The sequence below is a fragment of the Amphiura filiformis genome, chromosome 2 (assembly GCF_039555335.1).
Source record: "Amphiura filiformis chromosome 2, Afil_fr2py, whole genome shotgun sequence".
NCBI lineage: Eukaryota > Metazoa > Echinodermata > Ophiuroidea > Amphilepidida > Amphiuridae > Amphiura > Amphiura filiformis.
In genome coordinates this window covers 31541665-31558924 of record NC_092629.1, presented here as the reverse complement: position 1 = coordinate 31558924, position 17260 = coordinate 31541665, and positions in this window count along the sequence as shown.

The following is a 17260-nucleotide window of genomic DNA, read 5'->3' as shown; positions in this document are numbered from 1 at the left end:
CATGATCGATGCACATGTTCGCCAGTAATAGGCCTACATCCGGCACAAGCACCAGCGAAACCTCCCGAACACCTGCGGTATATAAACGAAAGAATCATGTTTTTTACACATGTCCATGTGCAAAACTTAACGAACATCACCTTACACGAAACACATTTGGGGGATGATAGCAGGACATATAACGAAAATTGACGAACAACAACGGATTTCCTAAAATACCATCCGTATCTTGTACGGAAGACCGATCCGGTGTAGTGTGACAGGCGCTTTAACATATTGAAATTGGGAGTTCCTAATCGGTGTCTTAACCCTAACCGCCTAAGGGCTTTTTGGCGACGGGAAGGGAAAGAAGGAAGGAATAAAGAGAGAAAAGAAGGAAAGACGTTGTTTGCTCTGGGTGGGATTCAAACCCGAGACCCCTCGCATGCCAGGCACTGGGTCGGCGAGACTTTGCCACGGGTCTTGGGCTTCGCTGGCCAGCGAAACCGTGCCTATATGTCACTTAGGGCGATTGCGTCATCACACCACGTGGGATGCATGCACGAACAGCGCATATGTCAAGTAGTATTTTGTAGTATACCGTCCTGTTAGGGTTAAGGAAGCCTATACTGAGTTTCGATAGTGGTAACCTAACCCTAACCGCCTAAGGGCTTTTTGGCGACAGGAAGGGAAAGAAGGAAGGAATAAAGAGAGAAAAGAAGGAAAGAAGTTGTTTGCTCTGGGTGGGATTCGAACCCGAGACCCCTCGCATGCCAGGCACTGGGTCGGCGAGACGGGTCTTGGGCTTCGCTGGCCAGCGAAACCGTGTCTATATGTCACTTAGGGCGATTGCGTCATCACAGCACGTGGGATGCATGCACGAACAGCGCATATGTCAAGTAGTATTTTGAAGTATACCGTCCTGTTAGGGTTAACGAAGATATCTTCAAAACATTGTCGAATTAGTCTCAAACGTGGTATACCACAGTTAAGACTAATTCAACAGTTTCTTGATGATTTCTTCGGAAATATACCGATTTGGAACGCCTATAATTTCAATATTGTTAATGAGAAAAATATGAACTTTCACCTGATACCAAAATCTGCATTTTGATGAGGTAAGGTTGGGGATGAGGCTGTCAATCAGTTTAACCGCCTTTAACATGTTGTATCATGTTGTAATATACCTCAAATTGTTCCTCTCATTGCTAGGAATAAAAAAAAGTCAATTGTCATATTGCACTAAGGTGCTTAGTTCTATGACTTTAATTTTTCAGAATTAATAATGTCAGGGTAGTCAGCATCACACAGGAGGGATAGAGAGGGTAAGACTTCTCATGGGGAAGCTGCCCCAACCCACCCCCCCCCCCTTCCCACCCCCACCCCCTTCCCACCCCTACCCCCACCTTTTCCACCCTGGCTACGCAACTGGGTGAATAGTTCATACAAATCGGTGAATAGTTCATACAAATCTGAGATAACACACTAGAACTGGAAATCGTGGATAAGTAATAATAATTATCATGCTTACCATTCACATTTGTGCATCCCATCATCCTTCTAAAACTGTTCAAATCATTTCCGTCAATCAAAGTTTGTAGGTTATCAATATAGAATACATCCTGGTGCTCCGAAATACATTGACTTGGCATATTCCATTGGAGGTTTTGGTAGAGGAATCTTGTACATTTACAACGTGTTTCGTTCGAGTATGGTAATACCCAGCGATGGGCGCCATCGGTATAAGGATCAAATTTTGGCAGAAGCAGACACAATTTACCACCACACTGGTGTGACTGTAGAGTACTGCTTAAAAATACTAAAAAACACATATTTGCTACATAAAGTTAATAATATAATAAAATATAATATAATATAATAAAATATAATATAATATAATATAATATAATATAATATAATATAATATAATATAATATAATATAATATAATATAATAAAATATAATATAATATAATATAATATAATATAATATAATATAATAATATAATAAATATAATATAATAATATAATATAATGTAATATAATATAATATATAATTTTACAGAAAGGTGTACTTACCATAGATGAAAACTATTGCAATACTTTCAGGAGGCATGTTGGTAGCTTAATACTAATCGAGTCTTTTTTACTGCGTTCTAGTTCAAGAATATTTTGTGCACAGATCATTGATTTAGTCACTTACGTTTGGCTTTGAAAGCATTAATTGATCAAGGTATAGTGTTTTGTAAGCTATTATCCCAATCATGCGACACCGTCGCGGTTTTGATTCTAAGCATTTCCTTCAGTTATCCATGTTTCACTAAGTTAAATCCAATTAATCCAAGAATTCATTATTTGATATTTGAAGTAAAATGCTATCATGGCTACAAACTGCCCTTAAAAGGATAAATAATTATAATTTTGCTTCAATAATTATCTGTAGCCAGCTTTTTAGTGTGGTTAGGGTGGGGGTGCGTGTGTGCGGAGCTCTCACAAATTTGCACAAATGCTACACTAATTTTTGTCATAATCAAGTTTAACTTTAGTATTAAAACGGTTTTTCAAATGACTATTTATGTTGAAATGCCCACGAAAATTGGGATTTTCACCGCTTTTTCCGGATTACCTTGATTACCAACATGAATTGATCAGTTTTATTCACTTATTTTTCATTTTTTTGCATGTTTCCCTTGTAAGAAAGTTGCACACAGCTTTTCTTCGGGCTTATTTTCCTTAGCTAATCTGGAAAACGAGCCCCTTTTTCAAAAACAGGGATATAAACACGTGGTATAAAAACAAGTACCGAGTAATAGTATAATAAATAGTAAGGCTTATTTTATTTTTTCTGTTCCCGTTTTTAATAATATGACCCGTTGGGAGTGTATATTTCAAATGGAATCAACCATTCACGTAACCCAATCAAACTCCCTGTGTAGAATATTAGGTCATGTCTACCATTGGGGATGTATAGATTTTATACCCCATTTCAGATACTGTTGAACTTCCTCTAATCACAGTTAGTTTTGAGCTACAGCTGATCATAGTTATCGTTGAACTATCCCAATCTGTAAAATGTGACACAATCTGGTCCATGGGGGCCAAAGGAGGCATTTTTGAAAATTGAGTTACTGTAATTATTACATTATACATACAATATGCTATCATTTACTGAAAACACCAAAGGTCTAGCATACTTGGTTCTTAAGTTACAAAGTTTTTTGATGTCTATTTTCTTATGTATTTTATTGTTTTTACTCAGTTTCAAATTTGCCGCCTTTGGCCCCCATGGACCAGATCATGTTACATTATAATACAGTAACTTGGCATTCCTTTGATTTATAGTCTCTGATTTATAGTATTGAACTTCCTCGGATTACATTTCACGGGTATCGAGAATTTCAAAATGTAAAAAAATGTCATGCTACATGCATGTTAATTGTATTTTTTTTAATTATCTCAAAATGGGCTATTCTATCTAAAATCCATACACCCCATGTGGAAGGCATGACCTTAATTCCCCATACAGGGGGTGTAGATTTTAAATGAAATTCACACTACCTCCACTAATTATAAAGAAGTTACATGAAAGAATATTTGGCAACAATGAAGCTGTTCAGTTTGATCAGAACCCTATGAAATAACGTAATCAAATCACGAAGTTACTCATTGTCACAAACGTGTTGTTCGATGTGGTCATTTATTAAAATTTCTAACAAAACATAATAATGTTCAATTCTAGACCTGGACAGTACCAACAGCTTTCACACTATATACATGCATTTTTAGCTCTATTTTTAACATGGAATTTCGTTTATTCATCGACTTGTTCATCTTTTTCTGCTTTTTTGTGATAACATTTATTCTATAAACTTTATATTTGTGTGCAAATTGAGGGCGCTATTTACCTATAGTTTAAATTTAATTTTGCCAAATAACATAAATTATTCCTTACATTTCATGATAAAAATGGTTTTTGTATACCAGTGTTTACCTCTTGTAGTAAAAATAAAAACACAATTTAAGATAAATAGCGCCATCAATGTTCCTTTCACTTTAAAATAATGTAGTTTTGCATGTCATCAAACAACCGTAGGTATTTTTCACGTGTTGGACTTCGTATTTGTTCCTTCAAATACATGTTGCTCTATTGCATCTCAGCAACCATCGCATTGGAATTCGTTGTAGAAGTATTTGGTCCAAGAGATAGCAAGAATTTCCTTGACAAAAATGACCAGGTGTCTTGTTATGATAGTTGGATAGAACATCCCATGGGACATCTGAAAAGTGAAGTCTTGAGTGTCGTGAGCGGTGGAGCGTGACATCAGAGGTCAATGACCTCAAATTTCACCCGTTTTCCTGTATAATTCGTATTATGCATGCCATTTATTAACAACAGCCTCGATTTTCACAATTTTGGTGTCTAATAAAAGATATTAAAATTATCTATCAAACAAAACCAATATCAATGAGATTTGAAAATGTTTCGACCCTAATTTTGAGCCAAAAATGTCAAAATTTAGCATTTTTACCCATATTTTGCAAATTGACCTGACATAAAACTTATAATTTCCTAAAAAGCGTGAATGTATTACTTAAACATTCTTACTCAAAACCTGACCCAATATGTTCACAAAAAGATGACCAAAAACAATGTGTGAGGGTAAAGTCGTTTTTGGGCAAGGACACTTAAAGTGCAATGACCTCTTAAATTGACTATGTAAGAGGTTTTCTGCACATATAGACTGTGGGCTATGGTAACCCACTCCCCCCTAGGTTGATTTATGGAGGCAGGTATTTTGGGACCCTAATGCATTGAGGTTTTGAAATCCACTTGCCTGCACATTGGCCAGCGGTGGGTGAGGCGGTGTTTACGCAGAATGTAAAGATAATACCCGACTCTAGAACATCTAGAATGAGGCTTCAACATTTATCTCGTAATGAAGGGGCATAATTGTTTTAAGTGATGTGTTTATTAAGTTTCATTAAAATTCATTAATCCTGAATACCTTGGAATGACCTTGGAAAATTCCACATTTTTTGCAAGTAGAAGTATCAAGTTTCATGACAATCAAACAGTCTTTTCTGTCCTGAGATGACCTCTGATGACCTTGAACAAAATGACCATATTTTTATCGAGTAGAAGTACTAAGTTTCATACAAATTCAACAATTTTGATTATTTTGACCTGAGATGACAATTGATGACCTTCACATGATCTTAAAAAACATTCCCATATTTTACTATCATTGGCAAATTTATTCATGTTTTAGAGGTTTCATCTTCCGATCGAAAACGTGAGTAAATTATTGGACCCGACCTCACACCACTGTACCTTATTAATAGTAAGATACCCAACAGGCTTGACGAACTTATTTAAGGATTTCCATATATTTTCACGCAGAAGTACCGGGTTTCATGAATATTAAACAATTGAATTGGGAAAAAACTGTATGGTACAGCGGATTTTAGCGGATGATCGGGGTGAATTTCGGTGGAAAACGGGGCTCCTTGCCAATTTTCTTTTCCTTTGCCTTCCTGATTTTCTCTTTCATTTGCAGTCAGAGTGCTACTTTTCTCTTTCATTTTTGTCGGGGGTGGGGGCAGTTGTTACAGGTGGAGTATGAGTAAACCGATGGCAGCAGCTGGTGGTGAGAACTTTAATTTGCACCGCAAACGTTGAAGTTGACTTTTCAAAGGGAGTATAGAAGTTAGGTTGACAAATAAAATACTGATAAGAAAGTCTATCAGATGACCTCAAAAGGTCAAGTCGTCTGTGTCAAAACAAAAATGGCGAAAAAACAAGAACGAGAAAATATTTTCCTAACATATTGTACTAACACCACAGCTGCATGGTACTTCGTAATATAACAGTGATGGGAAGAAAAGTAGAAAGTTTTCGGCACAAATAAATTGGCAAAAATGACGTCACGAACATAAACCTCAATCTTCTAATTTGCATAATTATAGCCGCCATTCCTCCAGCTAGCTCGTCCAAATCCAAGGGATGTCCGTCATCATGTTGGTGTTTATATCTATGGTACAAACAAAAGTTGTTTGAAATGATCACATTAATTTTAATGATGATTCTATTGCATACCATCATAGAGAGTAGAAATAGTGTCTAGCTGGGTTGGGTTATCATGGTTATGGTTTGCCATCCACTTACAACGTACAGAAGCATTAAATTTATTTGATATTACATATATGTTAAAAAGTGCAAGTACTCTCATAAATTGCCCGATTGAATATTCATTCAAAAAGATTGAAAAAGTTTCAATCTCTCCGTCACGAATTAGGGACAAATCGTTTTCGACTGTATAAAGGAGTGATTCTCAATCTTTTACAATCTTTTAGTGATTAATGTTAGGGGCAAATCTTTTTCGATTGAATTTTCAGTAGAAAGGATTGATTTCCATTGGTTTTCAATCTTTTGCCGTCCCAAATTAGGGACAAGTCCTTTCCAGTTGAAAAAAGATACCATTCCAAACATATGCAACACATGTCATTTGGCAGTACATTAGGAGTAACACTTGATTAGATAGTGAAATCAGTCTGCAAAGAGAGTTGAAACAAAAAACATTTCAATCTATTTTTCAATCTATTTAGATTGATTCCTATCATCAATTGTTAAAAGATTGACATATTTTAATCGGCCAATTAAAGAGAGCACGCCATTTTGGAGCCTTCTCTTTCTGCTGCGTGCACCGTTGGATGTTTCAAGAATGAATGAGCGGTCGTGAACTAGTGACGTGACGAACTTATCAGTGATCTAGGATGGTCTTAAGGAGCTTGAGGCACAATATACTTGATCATCAATGATTCTCTCAAGAATCAACTCTTCTATACTATATAGCAACACATAACCAAATGTAAGTAACTTTATCAACGATTGCAACTTATAGGTTGCACAAAGTATAATTACACCTTATAATGTACAAGGGGCGCACTGAAAATACCCTTCAAGGGTTTATGTGGGCCTCCTAGCACTCATTGCTGCAGCTGGGTTTTTGCAGGGGTCGAAGTTAGTTCACAATACCAACAAGCCAAACAAATATCATACCTAGCTAGTGTTTAGACGCAAAAATCACAAAAAATAACAAGAAACAAAAATCAGCTCTACTGCTGGGCACTAAATGTCACATTTCGGTAAAGTGGGCGGCCCCTTCAGTCCTGCCGGTTCCTATGCCACTGCTGCTGCACTTGTTTATTTTTTATCTTGCCAGATGTATCAGATGTACTTGGGCTTGTGTGAATTCGTATGAGCTCATGTCATTATAATGACAATAATAATTTTATTATGAACGTACATACAGCATTGACTTACCTGAACGCGATACTTTGATTTCGCTGTTGCACTACTACTATACGCAAAAGGAAATGTGGAAATTAATGTGAAAATTGATTCTGGGCAGTGTCATCGTTACATGTAAGTGATAGACAAATTTTGTCTTTATACTTAGAAAAATAATATGCAATTTGAAAGTATGAATGTTATACATTTTGTATCACTAGGTAGCTGGAGGCGTTGTGTTAGCGTAGTGGTAATGGTGTCCTCACTTTCTACAGGATGTCCCATAAAAACAGAACCATCACTGTGCCCTCCCTCATTTTCTCCTATTGCTGAAAAGTTGATCAAATGTATTTTGGTATGTAAAGAAACTTTAATTCGTTAGCTTTGATAAACCAAAACCCCATGATTATGGGATCAGGTCTTCTGATTTGTATCGCCCAACCAATTTTGTGTGTTTTTTTTTGATCCTGCACGAAATACAATCAGAAGACAGGGTCCCATATTATGGAACAACATTGACATTTCTATTCGTAATTCTACATCAATCAAGCGGTTTAAGTCACTCTATAAGATTCATTTATTATCAAATCAGTAATCTCTTGTAGCACAAATGTTTATTGTAATAATTACTATTCTATACTTTTCAATGTGTATTAGTCTTGATTCATATTTCATTTGTCTATGCCAACATACGTACGTTGTCTGTCTCACTTGTCCTGTCTTCTTGTCGTTTTCACCATGTCTCTCTTTTTGTCTCGTGTGACTTGTCCTTAGTCTCTTTGCACTTTTCAAAATTTTCTTTGTTTTAGGGTGGCCAAATATTTTCGAGCTGTGCTCTCTTTTGACCATCCTTCCATTATATATTTATATTTATATTTTGTATGACTTGGTGAATAAATAAATTATACTGAACTGAACTGAACTGAACAAAACAATTGTTTCAATCGGCTCGTAACTTTTGAAGATATGCCCTTTCTAAAGAAATACTTGAGGTTTGGCTACATCGAAGAGTGGTTGGGATGGGTCATGCTGTGGACTGGCCTGCAAGATTCCCCGACCTCACACCACTGAGTGGGGACCATCGGCTAACCTCCAAGATCTTCGCAATCGTATTACTGCTGCACTTCGTAAGTATCCGGCGCACAAGGATGGTAGGCAACCCAATTGATGACTGCTGAAATGTGCATTCGTCAATGAGACAGAGCAGCACAGTCAAATCACTTAAGAAGAACCAAAGACAAACCAAACAGCCCTATTGAGGGCTACCTTTTATCTCAAAAACAGAAACGACTTATGTTGTGAATAAAAGAAAGCAATAAACAGCAAAGTAAGAAAGTAAGAAATATAATAAAACAAAAAGGCATAAATAACCAAGAAAAAATAAGTAATTGCAAGTATAGTAAAATGACGTCCCATCCCACATCCATTTTGCCCACAAATGAATGACACTTCACAAAATCTATAGCCCATAAGCCACCGATAAAGCCCATTTCCTAGATAAAGTTGTTATTTTACAAAGTTATCATTGATGAATGTTCGTCATAGTAAGTGTTCTCATTTTCTATCTTTGAAGTAGCCAAACCTCCTTCGTGGACAGAGTGAAAAACGTGTGCATTTCTTTAAAGGAAATTATCATTAAAAGTTGTGAGCCGATTGAAATATTTGCTTCAACTATTAAAAGTTTCTTCACCTACCAAAATATATTTGATCAATTTTTCTTAAATAGGAGAAAAGCAGGGCGCAATGAAGGTTCTGTTTTCTCTGGGACACCCTGTATGAGTATCCCTAATTATATACATCTGTCTATCTCCCGATTAAATATAATTTTATAATAAATAAAGGTTTGGTGTTACAACATGGAATAACAATTAGCAGTGCAGTGTGTATTATTACCATACCAACCAATTTTACACGGCAATGATATGTGACAACAACGAAATGATCGTGAAATCGCAAGTTGGTGGTATCGAGTCGCAGTTGGTAGTTTCGAGATATCCTGGCTGACTGAGTGGTAGCAGTTCACATATCATCGCTAGAAAATGGCGTCAATTTCTCAATTACCTGCATGTAAATGCTTTTTAAGTAAAGTTACAGTGAATATTTGGCGGTATTTTGCATCATTATTAACGATTAATAACTAATCAACATGATCAATTTACTTTTTATATAAACCCAGAGAGGTTTTCATATCTTATAGATAAGCAGTGCTTCACAGCTCACAGCAGGCAATGATGTTTCCATGGAAGCTAAAGAAGAAACGGATGCTTTTCATGGTGCTGCTTCTAATTGCTGGAACCTTTTGGTTTCTCAACTCGCCTTTAGGTAAATTATCTAAGCGGAATTTACGATATATAATTCTTAATTGCTAGATTACAGAACAAACCAAAACTAAAAAAAAAAAAAAAAAAAAGCACATTACACATTAGGTGGAGGCGCACTATTTAGCGTTATTATTTTCCACCCGACTTACCCGCGGGAAAATCAATAGAATAACTAGATGAGTAGTGGTTTTGCGACTACAAAGACAGCTTTTTTTTATCTTTGACCCTCGAGATGGACACACAAATTTTTTACCAACCCAAAGGCACTGTCAATGCATGTGTGTCACCCTGCTATGTTGTTTGTGGCAGAAGCAGTATTTTTAAGGCATTTTGTCTCGGACCAGAAGTGACCCCTTAATGACATCATCATTGGCTGCAGCATCCCTTCAGTATCTCCCAGGAGGTGCTGTACATACTGTAAGTACAGTGTCCGCGGCCGTCCCGGTTTCCTCTTCCCATGTGGTGGAATATAAAGGGCATATTCTTTCACAGGCTCGTCATCTTCAAGACGAGAAATTTGAGTTGATGAATCTTAACTCTGGCAACCAGTGGAGTGGTGTTGGTCAGATTGTAGATGGTTTCATTTGGGATCCGATCCACACGCTTGATGTTTAACATGACTCTGTAGCAAGATGTTGCAAAGGCATTGATCTTGTTTTCCATGTCCTTGGTGATTACCCATGACTCGCACCCGTACAGACGGATAGTGACACAAGTTGTCTCAAACAGCTTGATTTTTGTTCCGATTGGCAGGGATGGGCTTCTCCAAAGGCGTTCCAGTTTCCAGAAAGCGGCCCAGGCTAGTGCTTTTCATCTTTTTAGGTCTCCAACACTAGAGCCCATCTTGGAACCCAAGTACTTGAAGTCTGTGTCATGGTTGATGGTACTACCATAGACTTCAAGTGCTGGCTGGGCGTTACAGTTTGCAGTCATATATTCTGTCTTAGGTGCACTGATGACAAGGCCTAGATCTGCTGCTGCTGTTGCAGTCCTAGTAAGCTGTGACTGGGCCTGGGCTATAGAAGATTCCAACGGGGCAATATCATCAGCAAAATCAAGGTCATTCAGCATCTTAGCAGGATACCTGCTTGACCGACGTGGGTAGGTAACAATTCCAGCGTCAATTCCAGAAGTTGATTTCTTCAGGAGGTAGTCTACCAGGATAATGAACAGGAATGTTGCCAACACATCACTCCGTCATGGAGTCAACAGAGACTTGCTTGTAGTTTTCGTAATCATTGAGTTGCATGGAATTATTTTAGTCCAGTCCCAGCAGCTTTACGGGTGATCAGCCCTGTTTCAGCTTATTTCTGGACACACAGCAGCCGAGATCTACCAATATGCAGTAGTTCGCCTCTGATCTGGAACATGTTGGCCAGTGTTGGAAGGTTGACCAATGATGACATGTTCAACACCAGCCTTCCTCTTCCGCTCTTTGGCCCATGATGAAAATTCGGAGCCATTGAGATATGAAGAGAATCACTACGTCCTTGTCCCCTTAGAGTACTCAAGAAAACAAAGATGGAGCTTGATGTTCATGGCAAGAGACCTTGGAACTGAACTAGCCCTACCAGAAAAACGGCACCCGATCTTACCGCACTGTTCTCCAGCAGTTTAAGGACAAAGTCCGGCCGGAACATAACTCACAAGTGCTCTTGAAAGACCTGGTATTAAACCTAATCTAACAAATGCCACAAACACCAAGATATGAGTAACTAAAAGGGGAAAGAACAGAGCAATATCTCATCATGATTGTGTCGCTGACTGCACTGTCTACATCGTTGCAGTAGCAAAAACAAATGGCCAAGACATTTGAACATACTGGCCGTTGAACCTGATGGTTTCCTCCGCCCTAAAGCTGGCATGTTCAACAACTGAGCTAGGGAGGTAGAGGGAGCTCATTCCCTCACTCTGGTAAAATACCAGCCCGCACCTGTGACATTTGCTCCCAAATTTGTACACACCCTAGAGACACTGACTAATTCCAATGCATGTGTGCCTGTGGCGCCACCCTGCTATGTTGCTTGTGGTAGAAGAAGCATTTTTAATGTATTTAGTCTGCCAGAAGTGACCCCTTACTGACCTCTATTAACATCCTAGAGACTAATGCCAATGCATTTGTGGAAGTGGCGATACCCTTCTATGTTGTTTGTGGTATAGAAGACGCATTTTGAATGTATTTTGTCTTGGACCAGAAGTGACCCCTTAATGACCTTTGACCCCAAATCTTTGAACACCCTGGAGACACTGGCTAACGTTACATAGGGCGCCTCCGCCTAATGAATCAGCTATTGCAGTAATTGCTAACTTTATGGTACTAAAGCTTTCATATACATTCATGAGGAAGACTCCTTAAACAAGTCAGTCCTATTTTTCCGGGGGGTAATAACTCAGTCCAGTCCACTACATCATGGCCTAATGTGTTTAAGGCATGACACCTGTTACTTTTGCTAAACAGTCAAATATGATTGCCCCAGGTCGATGTCCCTTTCTGGAAAGCTGGACTGAACAAAGTCATCTGATATAATCCCATCTTGGGGACAGGGAAATAATTAGTAGTAGAATGGTTAAAACGTAATGGGACAGGTAACGCAATGGGTTCTAATTGCATTATACATTTTAAATTATTTCTTGATCATTTACCACATATCATTCATATCTATGTTGCTTTACTTTCTAGATAAAGCAATCATTGCAAAGAGACCACACGAAGTCATCGAGCATATACGTAACCATGAATGGACATTGATAACTTCCAATAAGACGAGCCATAAAACCAACTCAACTGTAAATCTAAAGGCGAAACCATTAAGAGTTATAATAGTGACTCAAATGAGATCCGGATCCTCTTTACAGGAGAGCTTTTTAATCACAATGACGATTTCTTTTATCTGTTTGAGCCGCTCTCTGATTTGGCACCAAAGTTTTTGGGAAACGGAACAACGGAAAATATTCATACCTATATTGAGCGCCCACTGGTCGATCTTATTCAATGCAATTTTAAAGACCTCCCGGGAATGTGGTGGAATATTAATGGTTTCACCGCATTACATCAATGTGAATACAGCAGACAAATACAAGCTTCGCCGCTATGTAATCTCAGTAAAACAATCAAACATTCTGTGTCTCTAAGCAAAAAAGAAAATCCTATTCACATTCTGGAAAATATCTGCTACGGTAAGAAGCATGTGGCATTGAAAGTCATCAAATTGGAAAATATCAACTATCTGGAAAATATATTCAAAAATGTATCTATGGATGTCAAAATCATTCACCTAGTTCGGGATCCACGAGGAACATTTAATTCTAGAAATAAGTTGTGTTACAACCTTCCTCATGAGAAATACTGCCGTAACGTAACTTATTGTTGTGCGCGACTTGAACGAAATACAAACATTTGGTTAGACACACCTATGTGGCTACAAAATAAGTATATGTTGATTAGATATGAAGATCTTGCGATGGAACCACTGCTCTATGCTGAGAAAATTTACAACTTTCTAAACATTCAGCTGCCAAACTCTGTTAGAGATTGGATCAATGGACACACCCAAAGTAACTCTGGTAATGTATGGTCACACACACGGAAATCCAGTCAAGCAGCCAATAGATGGAGGAATGAGCTTAGACTAAGCAGAGTTTTTGACATACAGTCGCAATGTCAACTAGTTATGAATAGACTTGGGTATAAAACTGTGACAACTGAAGAAATGTTGCGAAATTGGAATTATTCTGTATTAGAGCCTTTGAAAACTTAAAATACACAACATATGAACTATTTTTGTATATATAAAATTATCCCTAACATGTTCATTTAGTTGCTCTGAAGATTACACTCGCTAGAAGCACTCGCTAGAGTTCCGAAATCACAACCCTCTAAAAGGACTTCTCTGGGGAAAGATTAAATCTTACTCATTTTAACCGACCTATAGAGTACCAAGTAATTTCAAATCGTAGTGTACCCCTATGTTTCTAATGTGGCCATTAACATTTTACTACTCCATAAAAGTTCACTTTTAAGTTTTGCATTCAAGCTACCAATTTTGACCATTGCTGATACATGGTAAATCAAGTTTAAAATAGGAAATACGAGCGACACTCAAATATGACAATTTAAAAAAGGTCAAAGTGCAATGTCCCCTGAACTAAACCTTTCCACAAAATGCTACCACTTGTCAACCCATTTTAAGCAGTTTAGGGTGTTACGAGTCGTACTTGACTCAAGGCCAAAATCACCTTTTACCCGAACTCACACGAATGCACAACACAAATACACTGTTTGATTAAGCTAACAAAATCTAAGTCTTTAATTGAAAGCACGTTATGATTGGTATAATATATGACAACAAATGCACATACACAATAATCAAATATAATCACTCTTTATCTATTTAGCCAGCATTCTTCTTGGTGATCATAAAGTTCTTGCAATGTTCTGGACGACTGATGTAATATATCCTTATTCACTTGTCCTGCGAAAATCAGCGAAGTCCAGTGTACACTTGAGTTTATAAATATCCTTGCGTATGAAATCCTCACACAAAAATGGCGTTGCTTTCTCCAAACCGTTATCTCCTTGCGCTGCTTTCTCCAAACTTAACTCCTTGCGCTGCTTTCTCCAAACTTGGTGCTATTTCCACCGTTCACAGGATATCTTCAGGAAGAAGGACTGCGATGCAGTTGTCCCCACTTATTTTGACAGTTGCGTTGGATCAAAACATCAGACTGCAGCAAGTCGACAGAGGAATATATATTCCTTTCTCGGAAGAAGTACGTTCTTTGACGTATTCTAGATCTTCTCCGACAACACTGGCAAATAGTAGTACTTTGACTACATAAAATATTTCTGGTTTGCAATTTCCTTTCTTTGAAGGAATTGGACTGTAAGTATATTAGCTAGCTAGCCCAGATCAACACTATCAACTGTTAATAGCCAAATGTGATCTTGAAAATTCCCAAGCCTTAATTATAACATTAACCTTTCACATGACATCATTTCCTGAGGGGAATCCCCTGACATCACTTCCTGAGGGGAATCCCGTGACATCATCTTCACTTACAATCTCTAGGGGTATTCCCATATGATCCAAAATTAGAAATGATTCAATTTGTTTTTGATCAAGTTGATGCAAGAAAGGGGAATCCCTAAAATGTCTCATGAAATTTTAATTGTACACAGAGATAAATCATCAAATTTTAATTACTCAGGGCACATCACAAGGGTAACACTGTTTTATTCCAGAGGGGTGTTGTGTTTAACAGAAGTACCATTTAGAAAAGTCATATGGCGTACCAAATCAATCAGTATGAAAAAATCAAATGAAGCGGAGTTGGGATTCGCACCGATGATCCGTCTTTCTTTCATTTACTGTATAAATATTCTAGCCAGGATCTGTACATTATAGTTTTATATATTTTATTTGAAAATCCAGACAAAAAAAGACAAAAAAGATGACAGCATTTAAAGAAAAAAAATGAAATTCCACACATTTTTACAAGCATTATGAAATCACTTGTTGAAATAAATAAATTCGCATATCCAATAAAAATCTATCTTTAATTAATAAGTTTCGTATCTAATGTACTCTCCCTGATTTGTCATTTTATTGATATGTACCCATACTGACTCTAAAAATAGAAAGTAGATTTTTAAAAATTTCGCAAAATTAAGCAAATTTACTGTATAAACTGTATACCACACTCCTATTGACACGTACTATCGCGAACCTCGTGAAATCACGTTACACACACACAGGTGCTAATAATTATCTTCTCCGCCTACACGTAGTTTGTAATATTGTAAGCATTGGCAAAAAAATACACGTAATCTTGCCATTTTTGAATCATTATACTCTTTATTGTTACACGCAACAGTTGTTTGAAATTAACCCATTTACATTTTAAACACGTTACTAGACGATACTTTGATGAAATAACAGAATTTGAAAGTTTGGGAATAATTTTGTGGCATTTTGACGATACAATTTTAGAAAAAAAAATGGGTCCTGGGGTAGCCCGACGTGGACCTAAAAAAGGAGGTCATTGGGTATGACTTTTGAAAAAAAAATGGGTCATCGGGTATATTCGACTTCAAAAGAGGGCCAATTAACAGGCATCATCAGTCGCCTGCAAGCTTTCTCCAACTATTGCGATCTTGGGCAAGCGAAACTATTTTCTTTGGCTGCACCATTCCTTCAGTATCTCCCAAGAAGTGCTGGACATACTGTAAGTACAGTGTGCGTGGCCGTCCCGGTTTCCTCTTCCCATGTGGTGGAATATAAGGGCATATTCTTTCACAGACTCGTCGTCTTCAAGACGCAGTATATGGACGAGAAATTTGAGTTGATGAATCTTGACTCTGGCAACCAGTAAAGTGGTGTTGGTCAAATTGTAGATGGTTTCATTTGGAATCCGATCCACACGCTTGATGTTTAACATGACTCTGTAGCAAGATTTTGCAAAGGCATTGATCTTGTTTTCCATGGCCTTGGTAATTACCAATGACATACAGAAAGACAGTAACACAAGTTGTCTCAAACAGCTTGACTTTTGTTTCAATTGGCAGGAATGGGCTTCTCCAAAGGCGTTCCAGTTTCAAGAAAGCTGCACAAGCTAGTGTTTTTCTTCTTTTTTAGGTCTCCAGCACTAGAGCCCATCCTAGAACCCAAGTACTTGAAGTCTGTGACATGGTTGATGGTACTACCATAGTGCTGGTTGGGCGTTACAGTTATCAGTCATATATTCTGTCTTAGGCCTAGATCTGCTGCTGCAGTTGCAGTCCTAGTAAGCTGTGACTGGACCTGGTCTATGGAAGATGCCAACAAGGCAATATCATCAGCAAATTCCAGGTCATTCAGCATCCTAGCAGGTTACCTGCTAGACCGGCGTGGGTAGGTATCAATTCCAGCGTCAATTCCAGAAGTTGATTTCTTCAGAAGGTAGTCTACCAGGATATTGAACAGGAATGGTGCCAACACGACACCCTGAAGCACTCCAGTTGCTACTTGGAAAGGCTCTGAGATACTCCCATCTACCATAACAGCACTTTTGGAGTCCTTGTAGAGCACCTGGGTGGCATTGACCACAACCTTTGGTATTCCATAATACCGCGGGCACTGAAAACAGGACGGACCTGTTGATGGAGTCGAAGGCTTTTTTGAAGTCCACAAAAGTGACTGTCAAGGGAAGTTGGTACTCCTTGTGCGATCTGATCTAAAGCCAGCTTGGTTGCTTCTCAGTAAAGAATCAATGTGAGGTCGGATCCTGTTCAGAAGGATGTTGTTGTACACTTTTGCGGCAATGGACATAAGCGAAATACCACGGTAGCTTGTCATAAGTGAGGGGTCGCCTTTCTTTAGTTGAGGAATGATTACATTTGTGACCTATTGACGTGGCGGTGTTAGCGTTGAGAATACTTCCATACATAATTCGATCGAGAATCAAATCGATAATGCTATCCCCTCCTCCCTGATGTGCTTCAGCAGTTATAGCACAGTCCAATGATGCTGCCGGCTTGTTGGTTTTCATGGCTGCTATAATTGAATACATGAATTCAAAACCCACCCAAGTCCATGGGAAGTGATTTTGAGAAAAAAACCGGTGTATCATTTTAATTCCTTCAGTTAGATTTACCTGGTCAATATGGTAAGTTTTACGTGCAAATGAGTAGG